Here is a 16667-nt window from a genome sequence, read left to right as displayed (position 1 = left end):
ATTGTCTTTTTACAAAGCTACATCTTTTCATTTGAGAGAAAAAATATATACCTTACATTTAATTTGATTGTACATTCTTCAAAGCATAGAAAGTATTAAACAAAGACTATATAAATCCTGTGTATGAGAAAAAAAAATCATTAGCAATAAAAATCACTGAAAACTAAAATGTAAGGCAAAAAACTGTATCTTCTTCTAATATTTTTCTTCACTTTCAATCCTGAAAAGTAGATATTTGATCATGATTTAGTCTCAAATTTTGATCAAGCTCTATTAATTTAAAAATAATTATTTAGTGTCCTTAACTGAAAGGAACTATGCTTGGCATGTGACATAAAGAAGACTGAACCAGCCATTTGTGTTCTAGACAGGCATTATGTGTTAGCAAATCAAATTCTTCATGAGATAGTAAAGGGTATATGTATTTCCCTTATCTTCCAGCACACCTATTAATCTTTAAATAATGTGTTATGAATCTCCTGACAATTATGACAAGTGAAATTTCAGTTTTCCCATTGGAGCTGGATTTTGTTTTGAAAATAGTGACAAGCAACATATGATTGCTAGAAGAAATAAAAGGAAAATATTTCTATTCCATCCATGGGCAAATATATATAGATTTATTCAATGAGATATACTTCATAGTATAATTTTTAAAACCATCTGATTTTGTAGGACAGGACATCTGCTCTCTTCAGTCAATGGATCCTTTTAATGGTTTCTTGGAGCAGATTGAATTTCATTGAACTGATTGAAAAGCAGATATTTTATATTATGGGCAGTTATTCTATGATAAATCGTCTGCAATAACAACAACAATGCAAATATGAAAATAATTTTAGCCATAATTTGTTAAATGCTTACTATAAGCTACATTTGTTCTTATAAAAAAATCCCTAAAGCATAATAGTGTAGTTGTAATTTTTCAGATGAAGAGATTAATGTGTAGAGTGACAAAATAATATTTCCAAGCGTTCACATAGCTGCTGAGTTAATAAATACAAATATAACAAATAGTAATAAAAAATTAGTTACAATAATAAGACAATGGAAACATTGGCTGTAATTTGTGTAATCTTTCCCTTGAGCTAGATATTACTAATCGATACTTACAAAACACCCTTTGGGGTAAACTGCATAGTCCCAATTATCCAGATGAAAAAACTGAGAGGTAGAGAGAGTGAAAAACTAACACACTAGTAAGTGTATAATAATAATAATAACAGCAATCATGACAATAATGACAAGCTTGAACAATTAATAAGTCCTTCCTAGCACTATAGGTAGACTGTATTCTAAACACTTTTCAAAAAAGTAGTCAAAGGTGTTGTATTTACTCTCCCCTTTTCTTCCTCTACATGAGAGGCACGCACTGTAGCTGCTTCTAGCAGGCCATCTTGGACTCCTCACTAATCAACCTAAATACCCATTAATGACAGACTGGATAAAGAATATGTGGTGCACATACACCATGGAATACTATGCAGCTGTAACAAAACAAGATCATGTCCTTTGCAGGGACATGGGTGGAGCTGGAGGTCATTATCCTTAGCAAACTAACACTGGAATAGAAAACTAAATACCACATGTTCTCACTTATCAGTGGGAGCTGAATGATGAGAACACATAGACACATAGAAGGGAATAATGCACACAGGGGCCTCCTGGAGGGTGGAGGGCAGGGCTAGGGAGAGCATCAGGAAAAATTACTGATGGATACAGGAACAGCACACACTGGGGCCTACCAGAGACTAGAGAGTGGGAGGAGGGAGAGGATAAGGTAAAATAACTAATGGGTACTAGGCTTAATACCTGGGTAATAAAATAACCTGTACAACAAACCCCCTGACACACATTTACCTATCTGTGTGTACATTTACCTGCAAATGTACCCCTGAGCTTAATATAAAATTTTTAAAATGTTGTAATTATTCATTGGAATAATCCCTAAAGGTATTATTATTTCTCTTAAAATGATGAAAAATTAAAGCACAGACTGGCATGTCTAAATCAAAAGTTCATGATGTCAATTATTATACTAGAAGACCTCACTCATAAGAGGATAATATGTTGTTCAAAAAATAAAATAAATAGTAAAAATCTCAGGTTTTCAGCTAAGTCCACAGATTTTATTTTAAGCATTGAAATAGTATAATGTCTATTATACAAATTATACAAAGCCTTGACTAGCTAACTGGCTAGTTTCACAATGGAAGGGCTTTTGGTTCTTCACGTTGAGCGTCTATTTAAAGATTGCTAACATAGAAAAAAAATCTTATGCCTAGAAGCTTTTTTGATGGAGTCTATTCACAAGCATGCCAATCATCAAAGCTCCTTGTCATCCCAGAAGAATAGCTATATTTAAATTTGTCTATTTGACAACTAATATATACAGTCCTTGGTACATAGACAAAGTTATTCAGATCAAACTGAATTGAGAGATCTTTATTACCATGAATTTATTTCCTAAAGATCAAAATATATGTAAAACCTGCACACATGACCCTTTCATGTATCTATATATCATCTTTAATAGATTGCCTATTAAAACAGTCTGAATGAAAAGATGGCTCCATTTGACAACTAAACCATCCCAAGGAAGGATTTCAGCAAGAAAAGAGAGAGAGTGTATGTGTGTGTATGTGTGAAAGAGAAAGAGAAAAAAAGAAAGAGTAAGCAAAAGGAGAGAATTCTCAAAAAAATTTTCTATGGAGAAGATAATACTTACTATTACTTAGTGAATTAAAAATTAAAAATGCAAAACAATATATGAAATAAAAGAAATCGTTTATCTTGTATCCTTCCTCTTCTTAACAGGATATCAATAAAGTGAATAAGATTACTTAATTATTTGAATACTGTTATACATTATTAAAATCTCCTTAAGTAAGTATATGCATATCTTTTGCACATGCCCCATTATTGATTTCACAAATGTTTATTAAGTATCCAATAGGTGATGGATGATTTTGAATATAATCAAGTATACAGTATCCCCTAACTACCTTCAAGCTGTTTTGATTTTGTAGCATATGCAAAAACAACTAATGACAACAAACATTGGGACAAAATGAAAAGAGATCAGCTGGTAGAAAGATGAATCAGACAAGAGTTCATGTGTGGACATCAATTGCTTTATTATTTCCCTTCTAGACTACAAACCTATTGAGAGCAAATTTCATGTTAGAATTGTCATTTTGTCCTTCAACAGTTCCCCACACAAAGTTTTACTCATGGTAAACACTCTGCATATCTGCTAAATAACTACATAAACTAGAAAGTATGATTTGCCTTCAGCTATGGTAGTTTTGCTAGAAACACAACCTTTCAACAGAAATTGTATACTCTTCAGAGCAGCTCTATATGTATAAGAAGAAAATTGCTCCATAATTAGAAAAAGTGTCCCCTACTGGCTCTATAAGAATATGATGACTAATATTGACATTTTCCTAATGTGCAACTGCATTCTAGATTGAGGAAAGTAAAATAATAGTGTTTGTTATAACCCTTCACACACTTTGTGGTTTTTAAAATCATGTAGAAGACTTACTTTGATTTTTAAAGAAAAAATTGAAAAAATAAAAAAATAAGTTGAGAAAAATCAATCACACTTCCTATGAGGTAGCAAATATCAAATGAAACTGGCAAATATATAAACATATTGGCAAATTTCAGATTTAAAATTTGAAAAACATAACTATAAACTACTTTTGATATTTACAGAGAACTGCATTTGGTCTTGTCACCATTGTAATAGAGCCTTAGACTCTTTGAAACTTTACTTTGACAAATTTAATAAAGGGGAAAGGAACATTGAAAAGGCAAAAATATAGCAAAATACATACACACACACACACAAGAATGTCTACATGACTAAAATCATTTTTTAGTGAAATCATGAAATAATATTTGCAGATATTAAAGTAAGATATAATGTGCCTCACAGGAAGTGATACAAATCAGCAATATCATGTGATAAAGTTATTGAGATGCACACACATATAAAGGAGTATGTGTGCGTGTGTGTGTGTGTGTGTGTGTGTGTGTGTGTCTATACATAACTGCAGTGGGAGAAGAACTTGTGCTAAGACAGATAGGCTATTTCCAATTCCCCTATGACATTCTGCTTTCACATGGGGACATCGTGAATTTCACAAGCTGTCATTAGGAGACAATACTGTAGGTTTGGAGCTGTTTCACTCTCAGTATAAGACTTGTATAAATTACAGTTAAGGTGGGAACAAAAACATAAAATGTTTTTCAGTCTTGATGACTTGCTTAATATCTTAAGAATTATTACATGCCTTATAATTTATAATATCCCTACCAAAGACTAGAAAAAAGCTAAATCCCAATGTCACCAGGAAGAAAGAAAAACTTCTGATTCTATATAGTCACTGTCAATTAAATGGGGACTAAAATTTGGAAACACAGAACTTCACAGGGCAAGTAAGAAGTCAGGTTGGGTCTGATGATCTTGAGTGTGGGTGAGCACAGTTTAATTATTCTTCAAAACAGCAGAGGCCTTTGTTGCTGGGAGGGCATATTTTTATTGACGAAATGAATGTCACCAACTAGATCTGAAAATGTGGTGTGACAAAGTCTAATTCTTGCTTTATATAGGTTATTTTGGCATCAGTGATGAAAACTGAACTAGAATGAGGATAAAAACAGGTTGACAAGAAGTTTCTGCCATCATCTGGGTGACATGATGGTGACTGACCAGGAGCCAGTGGTGGAAGTGATGAGGAGCAATCCAATGTTGGAGATGGCCTGAAGACAGATCCTAGGGAATGAGCCCACTGCATAATAAATGTGAGAAAACAAATAAAGAGTCAAGGGTGTTCCCAAATTTTGATTGATTGATTTTTGTCTGATCAGGTAGATAAAGGAAATTGCCCTTAATGATCTGGGGTGTGAACATAATATTGTGATGTAAGAAGGGTAATGAAGTATTCCATTTAAATGTGACTTTAAAATATCCAAATTTATATATAAGTTGAAAATTTGGGGAGACATGTGAGCCAGTTATTGAGTATAATTGAGTATTATAACACTGGCATGATGACAAGAAAGCGCTAACATTTGGGTGGAGAGAGGGCCCAGGAGAGGAAACGATACTGGCAAAGTCCATGCAACAGAAAATGTGAGCTAATACCAAATCCATGTCCATTTCTTCCTGGCTTTATATTTCCATGAAATTTCCTGGCTCCCCTTGCAGTTAGGGATGACGGAGTTCTAGCTGATATGCCACTTCTAAACCTGAGCAAATAAATTTCTTTTGTGTGATTGTTCTTGTTCCTTCACCCTCTACCAACTTGGTAACAGAAATGCACAGTGACTTTGGAACTCATGTGTGGAAGATTGTTGTGGAAGATATTGCTAGTGCTCCCTATATACAGTTTCTACCTCTCTAGACACATAGAAGCCTGTTTCCAAGAGCCCCTTTTCCAGATTTAAAAGTGATACTAGTTACTTCCAGACTGAATAATTTGATTACTAGTGGTTCACTTTCCCTCACTTCATTGACCAAAGGAGCCACATATTTGAGCTGTGGCTGCAAGATGGTGAAGGTTTCTTCAGACTTAGCCATATGAAGATAATTTTCCATAAAGAGGGACTCAGTCTTATGATAGACTTTACATACAATAGGAACCTTTGCTGTGTAAAATCAAATTTTTGTGGTTGTTACCATGGCATAATCTAACACATCCTGAAGAAAAGAATAGAGGCATTATAAGATAGAAGTCCTAGTGTAGTGAATTCCAAAAAGAGAGATTCTACTATTATGAAAATATATTTTTAGGAATTATAAGCTTCCCAATATTTTGGTTTTCTCTGGAATTATGAATAAATTTAGCAAAACTATTTTTAACCTATATAAATTATGAGAATGAGGAAAATATTCTAATAGAATCTAATTTTGCTTTGGTAACTTAAGTTCAAATTTAGGCAAATAGGCAAAATGTTAAGCCCTGAATATCTACTATCTCTATGTTTTTATCCATAAAAAGTAAGTTTATCCTACAGGTCAAACATACTTCAGGCTTTATTTAAATTAGAATGAGGATTAAATGCGATGATTCACGTAATGCACTTAGTACCATGCTGGATATTTAGTAAGTTTTCAATTAACCTAAACATTATTCTTAGTTTTTAAGTGATAAAATGTATTTATATTAGCAATAGAATATTTTAGAAGTAAGTTACATATAGTTTTATTCTGAGTCCTATTTACAGTATTACTTAATTTAGTTTCATAAACAAGATTAATAATCAACAGTTAATATCAATTCCAAATTGGTTTAGTAGGAATATTCTACTAAAATTAAGGTAAATGTCCTCATTATATAAACGTAAAGTATATTGGTCAAAGTGAAGACTCATAGAATAAAGTGAGATGTGAGATTTCCTCATGGCAGTTTTCCAAGGCTAATTTACGTATTCTGTTCAGAATCGGAGAACTCTTACAGATAGACATTTAAGGATTTCATTTCCCATTTTATGATTATAGGGGATTGAAGAACCTTGGACTTCATTTAATCCAATGAGATTATTCTAAAAAACCCATGGCCCAGAAAGATCAAACAAATCACCCAACATTGCTGAATTTGTAGATGGGAATCTCAAGACTGAACTGGAATTCAAGTTTTTATTCCATTCTTCAGTAATTTCTGATTTGCACTCATCTCCTAATTGGAAAAGTACTAGGTTAAAAAGAAAAGGGCATGGCCTTGTTTTGTTTTGTTAGAGCCAAGTTAAAATATGATGTATCAGACTTTGGGATCCTATTTAGTTCTCAAAAATTAGTATCTACTGTAATGTTTGGAAAATTGTGCAAATTTGCTAAATGTCAGACGAATGGGATAAGCAGCAGTACTCTCCTACTACAGGTACATACTTCAGGCTTCGTCCTGAGATGAAACGTGTTCAGATAGTCTTATGATAACTCACCCTTCCACACACAGCTGCACTAACAGTGTCTAACAAGGGAATACCACTTTTACGGTTAATAACTGAGTACTGAGTGGTAACTGAGACCTGTTTTTAAAACTTCAGTGTTGATACCAGTAAGTAATATATTCCATATTTGGTGGCAGAAAAGTTTTGGCACATGCTAGTCACCCAGTGGCACTTGTAAGAAGGCACATGAAGTATTTGTTTAAAAGTTACATAATTGAAATGGCAACATTCCAACTTAACAGCTATTCACATAAGTATGTATTTTGACTTGCAAAAAAAGGGGAAATCATTTGTTTAAGTAGTTGAAAATTCTACTTACCGCTAGATGCAGGTGCACAAATGAGGCTATCAGAATTATTTTTTCCATTTTCCTCCTTTCTGCTTTTGTTTGTGATGGTTTCATTCTCATGCAGATCCTCCCACATGGGAGACAAAAGCTGCCACCAGCAGCTCTAGATCTACAGCCTAACAATTCAGCAACACCACCAGAAACAGAGCCTCGAGTACCAGAAGGGAGGACAGATTCCAGACAAACCAAATGACACATGTCCACTACATCTAGTTAGCCACTGTGGCAAGATTTAGAGTTTCTAGAGTGTTAAATATATCTAGGCAGTGTCATCAACACCTAAAAGCACTTCATTGCTCTCTTTTCCTGGTAGTCATTAAGTGTCCATGGTTGAAGAGCTTTTTTTTAATTCAATAAATGAATTTCCCATGTGTTCTAGTTTTCTGGGTACTAAGAATGGAAAAACACAGCCACTCACCTGGAAAGTGTATTGCATAAAAGGGACTTAGGCTTGAAGATACCTTATCAAAATGCCATGACGTCATTGTAGTGCTGATGCTACAAAGACCAATTGGTGCTTGTGATATGCACACATCAGTCTAGAAAGGAATAAGGAAGCCTTTTCAGGTTAAGTATCTAAGCATTAATAAAAAGACATTGTGACAGTACACTAAATTAAAGATACTTTTCCAACAGTTTTCCCTTATAAAAATACTGTAGGCTTTAGCAGCCACGTTGAATTCCCACTGCCACCCAGATGTGGTTCTCTCCTTATTTCCGGCAAGTCTGGGGTAAGGCTGAAGTAGATTACAATGCTTCCCTATCAAAATCAAACAAAATGAAGTCTTGCTTTATCCCTGCAGGGTTGATGCATCTGTATTTTACTAGGAATACGGAATTTGGTGTTTAGATGCATTGAACAGTGAATAATCAGGATTGATAAATTTAAGTTTTCAATGAATCTTCCCTTCTTTTTATTTCCAGTGAAGGGGGTAGATCCTGAAAGATTTTACTAAAATCCAATCTAAATATTTGCTCTAGTCTTTTATTTCCAGGCCATGTTGCTTTTCCTTTCCTGTTATAGATTGGTGAAGAACCAAAATAACAAGCCCAACTTGATGTATTTTACTCACAAGTAGAATATGACTTCAGCTAGAAATACTAGTGTCTTCTCAGCAACGCTAAATACTTTATCTATCCTAAGCCATATTTTTCAATATCAAAATATTTTAATTACATCTTACAATTAATGGCCTTCCAGTTAATGACAGTGTTTGGGGGTTTTCTCCTTTATAGGTAGATAAAATGATGGAGAATCTTAAACCAACAATATTAGATTTGGAAGTTCTGGTGTATACCACAGGAAGGATGAAAGCTAGACATGGAGGATCTATTCTGAAGCCAGACTGTATGTTTGTAACTAGGCTCCAGTATTTACTAATTGGGTGACCTTGGGTAAGTTACCTATCTCCTCTGTGTCTCATTTTCCTCATCAACAAAATAGATATAATAATAGTACTAATTTTAAGGATTTTATGGTATATAAAGGAGTTAGTGCTTATAAAATCCTTTCATTCAGGCCTAACACATAGACAGTATCTTTAGTTAATGTTAGCTGTTGTTACAGGTCCCATTTTTCATACATTCAGCAGACTCTCAATGTCAAACCCTCAAATATTATTTTCTTTACATTGCTTTCTATTTTCTTTTTATTGCTTTTCCTTCAGTTATAAATGGCACAGAGCTTATTCCTCCAAGTTCAGAGAGGCAAGATAATTTAGAGTCTGGAGTTTGATTTGCAAAAAGGTTCTACTGCACTGTCCAATGTGTAGTTGCTACCACACATGGCTATTTCCATCTAAATTAATTAAAAGTTTAAATACTAAACTTCGACTTCTTTGTCACATGGGCCACATGTCAAGTGTTAAATAATCACATGTGTCTAGTGGCTACCATATGGGACAGCAGAGAGAAGACTTTTCCATTATCACAGAAAATTCTAATAGGTCACTGCTGGTCTATGATCCCTAAGCCAGTTTCCACCAGAAGCCTGCTCTTTAATGATTCCATTATAAATTTAACAATAACGTGAGATATTTACAATTAGGAGATACCAAATCATCATAGCTTTTGTAAACTTCCCATTGTAGGGAGGACTATTATTTTGTGATGATCAATCTTGTTTTTAAATCTACATACCAATAATAGGTATTCATGATAAACCTATTTAGGCTTGAGTATGTCACCTATGACTTTTCTACAGAACAAAAATTATCTAGTCAAGATGAGCTGACGTTTATCTTAGTTAGGAAAACCTAGTAAGGATGATATTTTCTTTATTTTAACAAATGCCTGTTGAACTCATTTCAGGAAAAAAGCTCTCTACTTAGTTGTAGGTGGGGAAACCAGCAAGAGCATGATACATTTCCTGAACTCAAATGACTTGTTCTATTTGGGTTATAAAAAGAATACAATGAAATACTATGAAAATTAGGATATTATACTTTTAGATGAGATAAAAGAGATGAAAGTTTTGCAGGTTCACATGAGGAGAACATAACAGAGTTTTTCTAACTTGATCTGAAAACTTTCCTAACGATTGTAGTTACATCTCACTGTCTGGCTCCTTCTTTTCCTATTTGAATTCCTGACTGCCTTCTAACATTCAAAATGAATAAAATGGTCCAGTTACCTGGATCTTCCACACATGCACAATGGAACCAACCATAAGGTTGGTTTGGGTAGGTCTCAAACAGGATCTCTTTACCAAAGTTTACTTAACTTTTTATAATTTATATTATTTTAATTATTTTGTGTGGTTTAGAGAACTTAAACAGTTTTATATGTGCTTTTTAGAAAGATGCAATAGAAATTGTGTAACAATGAGTCATATTACATTGTTAGTCACTGAAAAAATATATCAAATTTCAAGAGTAATACTGATGAACACCAACATGTATACTTCAAAATCTTTTAAACAATTATTCACTATTTGAGTTTTTCTTAACAAAATAAAATTTCCTAAGGTTTTTAATTAAAAAGCCTTAACAGCTTCATTGTCAAAAACTACTTTTTACAAAAAGTACTTCAAAGTAATAAAATTTACATACTTTCTGACCAAGTGATACACAAAGGAATTCAATAAATTACAAATTTTTTCAAAGGATAACTTGAACTCACTTACAGTTGCTTTATTCTAAGATTATTTGTGATTATTTATCTGGCATTGGATAGTAAAGCAAAGCCTAGGAAAGTCAATGAATTCAAATATTTGGCCAAGCTGTGCTCCTTGAGTAGGTGAGGGAGAATGGGAAAAATCTCTTTCTAGGCTCACATTTCTTTCCATTAAAAAAAAAAAAACACATTAGTAAGAAATGATTTTATTCAGCCCTTTTCCCATAGAAGAAAGGAATTATCCACTTCTCAGAAGAATAGAAACAGAGGAGAAATACTTCCTAGTGCCTTGTTTCACTTCCATGGGAGGACTAAGTTGGAAGACATGACAGAGTAGTTGTGACTCAGCTGGTTCCCTCTTGCACAGTAGTGTCTTATTCTTGACATGCATAGATTGTTTTCCCCTGTCCCAGATGAAAATGGCCTCTCCCTTTAAGGAAGAACCCAGTGATATCCAACTCTTCCTGAGTCTCAGTTCAAGTTTGTGGTTTTTTCCAATTTAGCCTTATAAGTCATGAAGCTGATATTTTGAGTCTCACATGACTGGCTCATAATTTTTTCTCTGAATGATTTCAAACCAAAGGAAGAAGAAAGGAGTGATTTTACAGTATCCCTCAAGACCCAGAATACTTTTGAACCTATTGAATCTATACATCTATAATTCATTCAGCCAAGAATTGAATATTAAAGTTGTTGCAAAAAAATGCTATTTTTAGGAGAACAGTATTCCACTCTATAGAGAGAGATTGCCTGGATCTGTCTCAACACCCTGTTTTCTAGAAAGGAGCAATGTAAACATCACAGGTAGGGGTGACTCCAGCAAGATGAGAAAATAAAGTTATCCCCAGCATGACTCTCCCCACAAAAATATAACCAGAAACCATTCACAGACAAGAACGCCACCCTGAGAAATCCACTGGGTCCATAGAATCTAGAGAAGCCAAGATTGGTAATAGAAATGGTCATTTTAGACTGTGTTTTCCCTTCCCCCAAGCTGACATAATGCAACTCATACTTTCCTTAGACCAGTGGTTTCCAAGGTAAGATGAGGGAATTGAAAATGGACATTTAATATCCACACCAGTCTGGGAGCCTTCACAGGAAGCCCCTCCAGTCCCATTCCACAGCAACCATGGGGAGTGCCAGTAGGGCTTAACCACTAGGGACAAATAGCAGGGTGCTGATTGCAATGACAGGCACACAGGTCTTGGTGGTTACTCTACACTTAAATCATCAGAGATGCCACATTGATAATACTGACTGGAGCCACAGTGCTGCAGAAGCACAATCCATGGGAAGAACCAAATCCCTGGCCAGATTTTCTACAAAGCACAAATGCTTACGTGGAGCCTTCCCTTGGCCAGAAAACGGCTAAAAGTTCAGAATTAAGTTATGATGCTCATTTAAGTTCCACAGACTGGAAATCAATTGCAGGGTAACAATACAGTCCTGGGGAACTATTTACTTCCAATACTATCTCTAAGTCCTTCCCAGACTAAGAGACAACAGCATAACTAGATTTAGTTCTGAAGCTGTAAGTTCCAATGTTTGCTACAAGTCTTCCCCAGGCCAGGAAACAATGGCAGCACAACGAGTTCCAGTGCAGTGTTTTAGATCCAGTGCTCACTATAAGTCCTCCCCAGAACGGTAAGAAACAACATGCCAACATTTAAGTTCCAACACTAAGTAAAAGGTCTAAAACCATCAAGGAACACCTCCAAAATTCTGAAAAAGGTAGCTGTCTCCTCAAATGAGCAGTAATCAATATATACATTCAAAGATTGTGAAATCTTAGGAAAATATGACAGCATCAAAAGAAATGAACAAATCTTCAGCAATGGACCCAGAAGAATTGATGATCTATGAAATGCTGAACAGAGAATTCCAAATAATCTTTTGAAAGTTTAGAAAATGAACAAGATAATACGTTATTTCCCTAATCAGTCCACTGTTTAAGTTTCAGATGACTGGAACTGCATGGCAAGAATCTGATGGTTTCCAGCTTCATTCATGTCCCTGCAAAGGACATGAACTCATTCTTTTTTATGGTTGCATAGTATTCCATTGTTTATATGTGCCATACTTTCTTTATCCTGTCTATCATTGATGGGCAACCAATTTTCTTCCATTCTGTAGGCTGCCTGTTCACTCTGATGATGGTTTCTTCTGCTGAGAAGAAGCTAATTAGATCCCACTTGACAGTTTGGCTTTTGTGGCAATTGCTTTTGGTGTTTTAGTCATGAAGACTTTGCCCATGCCTATGTCCTGAATTAGGTATTGCCTAGGTTTTCTTCTAGAATTTTTATGGTTTGAGGTTCTACATTTAGATCGTTAATTCATCTTGAGTTAATTTTTGTATAACAGGCTTACCTTAAGTAGAAAAACTTGTTAAAGGAGTGAATTTGAAGCATTCTCTTTTAAGATTTTAAGTTTATTTCTGAAGGAGATTTTTCTGATGTAAAATTCTGTTATGGCGGCTCCTCAGTTTTAGAAATTAAAGACGCCTCATTCTCTTTGACATCATTTGTTTCTAATGAGGAGTCCATGAACATTCAAAATATTGTTTCCTAGCATGTGACGTGTGATTTTCCCTTAGTAGTTTTCAAGAATTTTTCTTATCTTTGATTTTCATCAATATGATTGTAAGATAGCAATGAATGATTTTCTTTAAATTTTCCTGGGTATAGCTGAGTTTTCTGAATCATAAATTTGTATCTTTCTTTAAATTTGAGAAGTTTACAGCTATTTATTACATAATTATTTTGTCTTTATTTTCCTAATCTTTTGGGATTTCAATGTTATGGATCTTAGACATTTCAATGTTATCCAATAGTTCCCCAAGATTACGTCTTTTTTCAAATCATATTTTGGTCTCAAAACAAGACAATTTCCATTTTATAAAATTTGGGTTCACTCATTCTTTATTCTAGCATCTCCATTTGATGCATATTTCCTTTCTTTAAAATACTTACTCGAGTTATTTTTAAATATCAGATATTTTCACTAGTGAAAGGAGAATCAGTTTTGCTTTTGGGGGAATTTTGAGTTTACCTGTTAGTGTTGATACCCTGAAGCTCTAAATTCTGCCAAATGTCTTGAGAGACTCATTACCTTTAGTCAGTTTCCCTCCCACAGTATATTCAAGAAGTTTTCTTCTTAGCTCTCCAGCCTCACAAAAGCTGCACCAGAACAGAACTGATCAAATATTTCAAGTATATAGGGCTTCTTAAAGCAGGCCTATACAAATGTAAAAAATGTACTGGTTTTGTTTTCTCCATAGAGTCCGTCTGCTTGGGCCAAGCTATATCCTCAGTTTATATCTAAAATTGTAAAAATAACTTTCATGCGCTAGTTGAAATCATGATGCTTACTTTTACTTAGTTATTTTTTAGAGACAGGGGTCATTCTGTCACCCAGGCTGGAATACAGTGGTGCAATCATGGCTCACTGCAGCTTCAACCTCCTTGGCTCAAGCAATCCTCTTGCCTCAGCCTCCCTAGTAACTGCGACTACAGACACACACAACCAACACTCAGCTAAGGTTTTCAAAAATTATTTTTCTGTAGAAACAGTTTCTCCCTATGTTGCCCAGGTTGATCTTGACCTCTTAGCTTCAAACAATCCTCCTGCCTTAGCCTCCAAAAGCATTGGAATTACAGGCATGAGCAACCACACCCAGACTTGTGTCCTGTTTTTCTCCATTTTTATTTTATTTGAGTATGTGAAACATTGACATAATTCTATTATATCATCATTATTTTTTCCTTGTAATTGTAGAATTTTGAAGCTACAGCCTCCATGTTGCCACTGTCTCTTGTTTGGGTCTAATCTTATCTTTGCCAATAATGCAAACCAGCATTTTTTTTCCTCGTTCTTTACAATAGATGCTTTTCTGCTTCACATATTGGGGGTAAATTGCCTACTACCAAAGAACACTACCCTCTGTCGATATACTGAGGATGTGAAATCCATCATTGAATTATTCTCTCATAGTTTTATTCATGCTTAATGATTTTTAGAATTATGCCAGCAGAGATCCCTTTTTAAAAAGTTTTATGTTCAAGATAGAAAGATTTCATAGTATGGCAATAAAATGTCATTATTTAAAATTACTAGCTAGCTTGCATGACAGCTACTTGGAATTAGTCTATAATACCTCTTCATGAACTGATTGCATATTTTTGAATTTACATTTTTTCTCAAGGTTGAATATTTTTAAAAAGTTGTAACTACTTATTTTAAATTTATAATGTTTCAAGGTACATTTAAAGAATACCTTAAAAGAGAGTGCCCCAAATTCACTTCTTAAACTACAGTTTTTCTAATTAAGGTAAGCAGGTTTCATTCTGGTGCACACATAATTGACTTCTCAAAAAAACAAAACAAAAAGTCCCTGAAAAGCCCAATGATTTTGCTGAAGTCTCAGTACAGCTCTTATGGATTTGGTTTTTCTGTTTACCTAGATTTATTTATAGGATGCTAGGAATGCTACATCAAATATAAATTATTATTTGTGTCTGTGAAGTGCTTATTTATTGAATCTGTAAATAGAAATTCAATTTAGTAGAAATAAGACATTGGAAATATGCCTAAAATTACTGATATTATTATTACTTTGCCGTTTCATGTACTTGGACATAAATATGATTCTGTTGGTGTACAGGTGAGCCAATTAATGAAGATTCTACCACAAAAATTATGCAATATTCAGTGAATGCAGTTTGTGTGCTCTCATTCTGCATGTTTTTGTTAATAAATCCATTTTACTATAAAACTAATTGTGTTCCAGGGAAAAAGTTATATATCACTGATTGTGTCAATTATTTTACATAAATGTTAAATGCCTAATATCTGTTCAATATGTAAGAGGCACCATAGAACAGAATGTAATCACTTGTGTTTCAATAGAGAAAATCATGTCTAAAATACGAGGTTTGCAGAAGTGATGAAAACTAGATATATTGAGTTCTATCAAAATGACAGATTAAATATCCTGATAATCCCCATGGTCAAGCATATTAAAATGTATGATGAAATATAACAAATACCTTTTTAAGTGCTAACCAGAAAATAAGAGAGAACATTTCTGGGTTGAGAAACAAAAAGTAAACTAAAACTGGTTTTGATTTTAGCTGATTCTATAGTCACCCTGCCGTGGTAAAGAGGTGTTGTTTTTGTCATCTGAGCCAAATTTTTTAAGCTCGGATGCAAAAATGAGCCTTTAGCCCATATGATATGGGGAGATAGACCATACCTGCATGAAGAAGCTGGCAAGTTTGAAAGCTTGCATCTTTTGTGAAATATTAGAGAAATAAACAAACAAAAAAACCCATCCCTGGCACAGGGAGATAATAAACAATTTAGAATAGGCCATGTGCCATAAAAATTAAGAACAGAGCACATCTATTTTCGTATAGTCTCTGAGTGAACAAAAATCGCATTTTGAGTTCATATCTACAGCTCTGTACCCTCATGGATTTGGAGCTTGAATTTACACTATTGGAATTTTTCAGAAATATGAAACAAAATATTTTAATATTATAAATGCTTCAAGAAGGGAATAAAATGCATTTGGTATGTTGGAAGCAATTATAAAAGTACTCTGGACCATCATGTCCTCAAGTCAAGTTACATAATATGCCACATTAAAATTAAAGCAGAAATCAAAATTAAAATTAATTTTTTGAGACAAAATCTTGCTCTATTAGTCAGGCTGGAGTGCACTGGCATGGTCTCAGCTCGCTGCAACCTCCACCTCCTGAGTTCAAGTGATTCTTCTGCCTCAGGAGTAGCTGGGATTACAGGTGCCCTCCAACACACCTAGCTAATTTTTGTATTTTTAGTACAGATGGGATTTCACCATGTTGCCCAGGCTGGTCTCAAACTCCTGACCTCAAGTGATCCTCCTGCCTTGGCCTCCAAAAGTTTTGGGATTACAGGCATGAGCCACTGCACCAGGCCTAAAACAATATTTAAAAATCTAAAACATAAAGATCACTATATCTTATGACTAAGATAACAGGATTGACCACAGAAGCATTAGGCCCTGTATCAGTCAGGATTCCATAAGAAATCAGATGGCATACTCAAATTAAGATAATTCAAGGAGAATTATTTAAGAAAAGGGAGATAACAAAGTACTAAACTGACTATAGAAGAGATGTGTAGTAATCTTTTCCATAGCAATGGAGCTGAGTTCTGAAAGGATGAGGGGAGATTTTCAGAAATCGAAGTAGAAAGA

The sequence above is a fragment of the Sapajus apella genome, unplaced genomic scaffold (genome assembly GCF_009761245.1).
Source record: "Sapajus apella isolate SASKATOON/1434 unplaced genomic scaffold, GSC_monkey_1.0 scaffold5, whole genome shotgun sequence".
NCBI classification, from domain to species: Eukaryota; Metazoa; Chordata; class Mammalia; order Primates; family Cebidae; genus Sapajus; species Sapajus apella.
The sequence above is the reverse complement of the archived record's forward strand: the minus strand, read 5'-3'. Positions refer to the sequence as shown.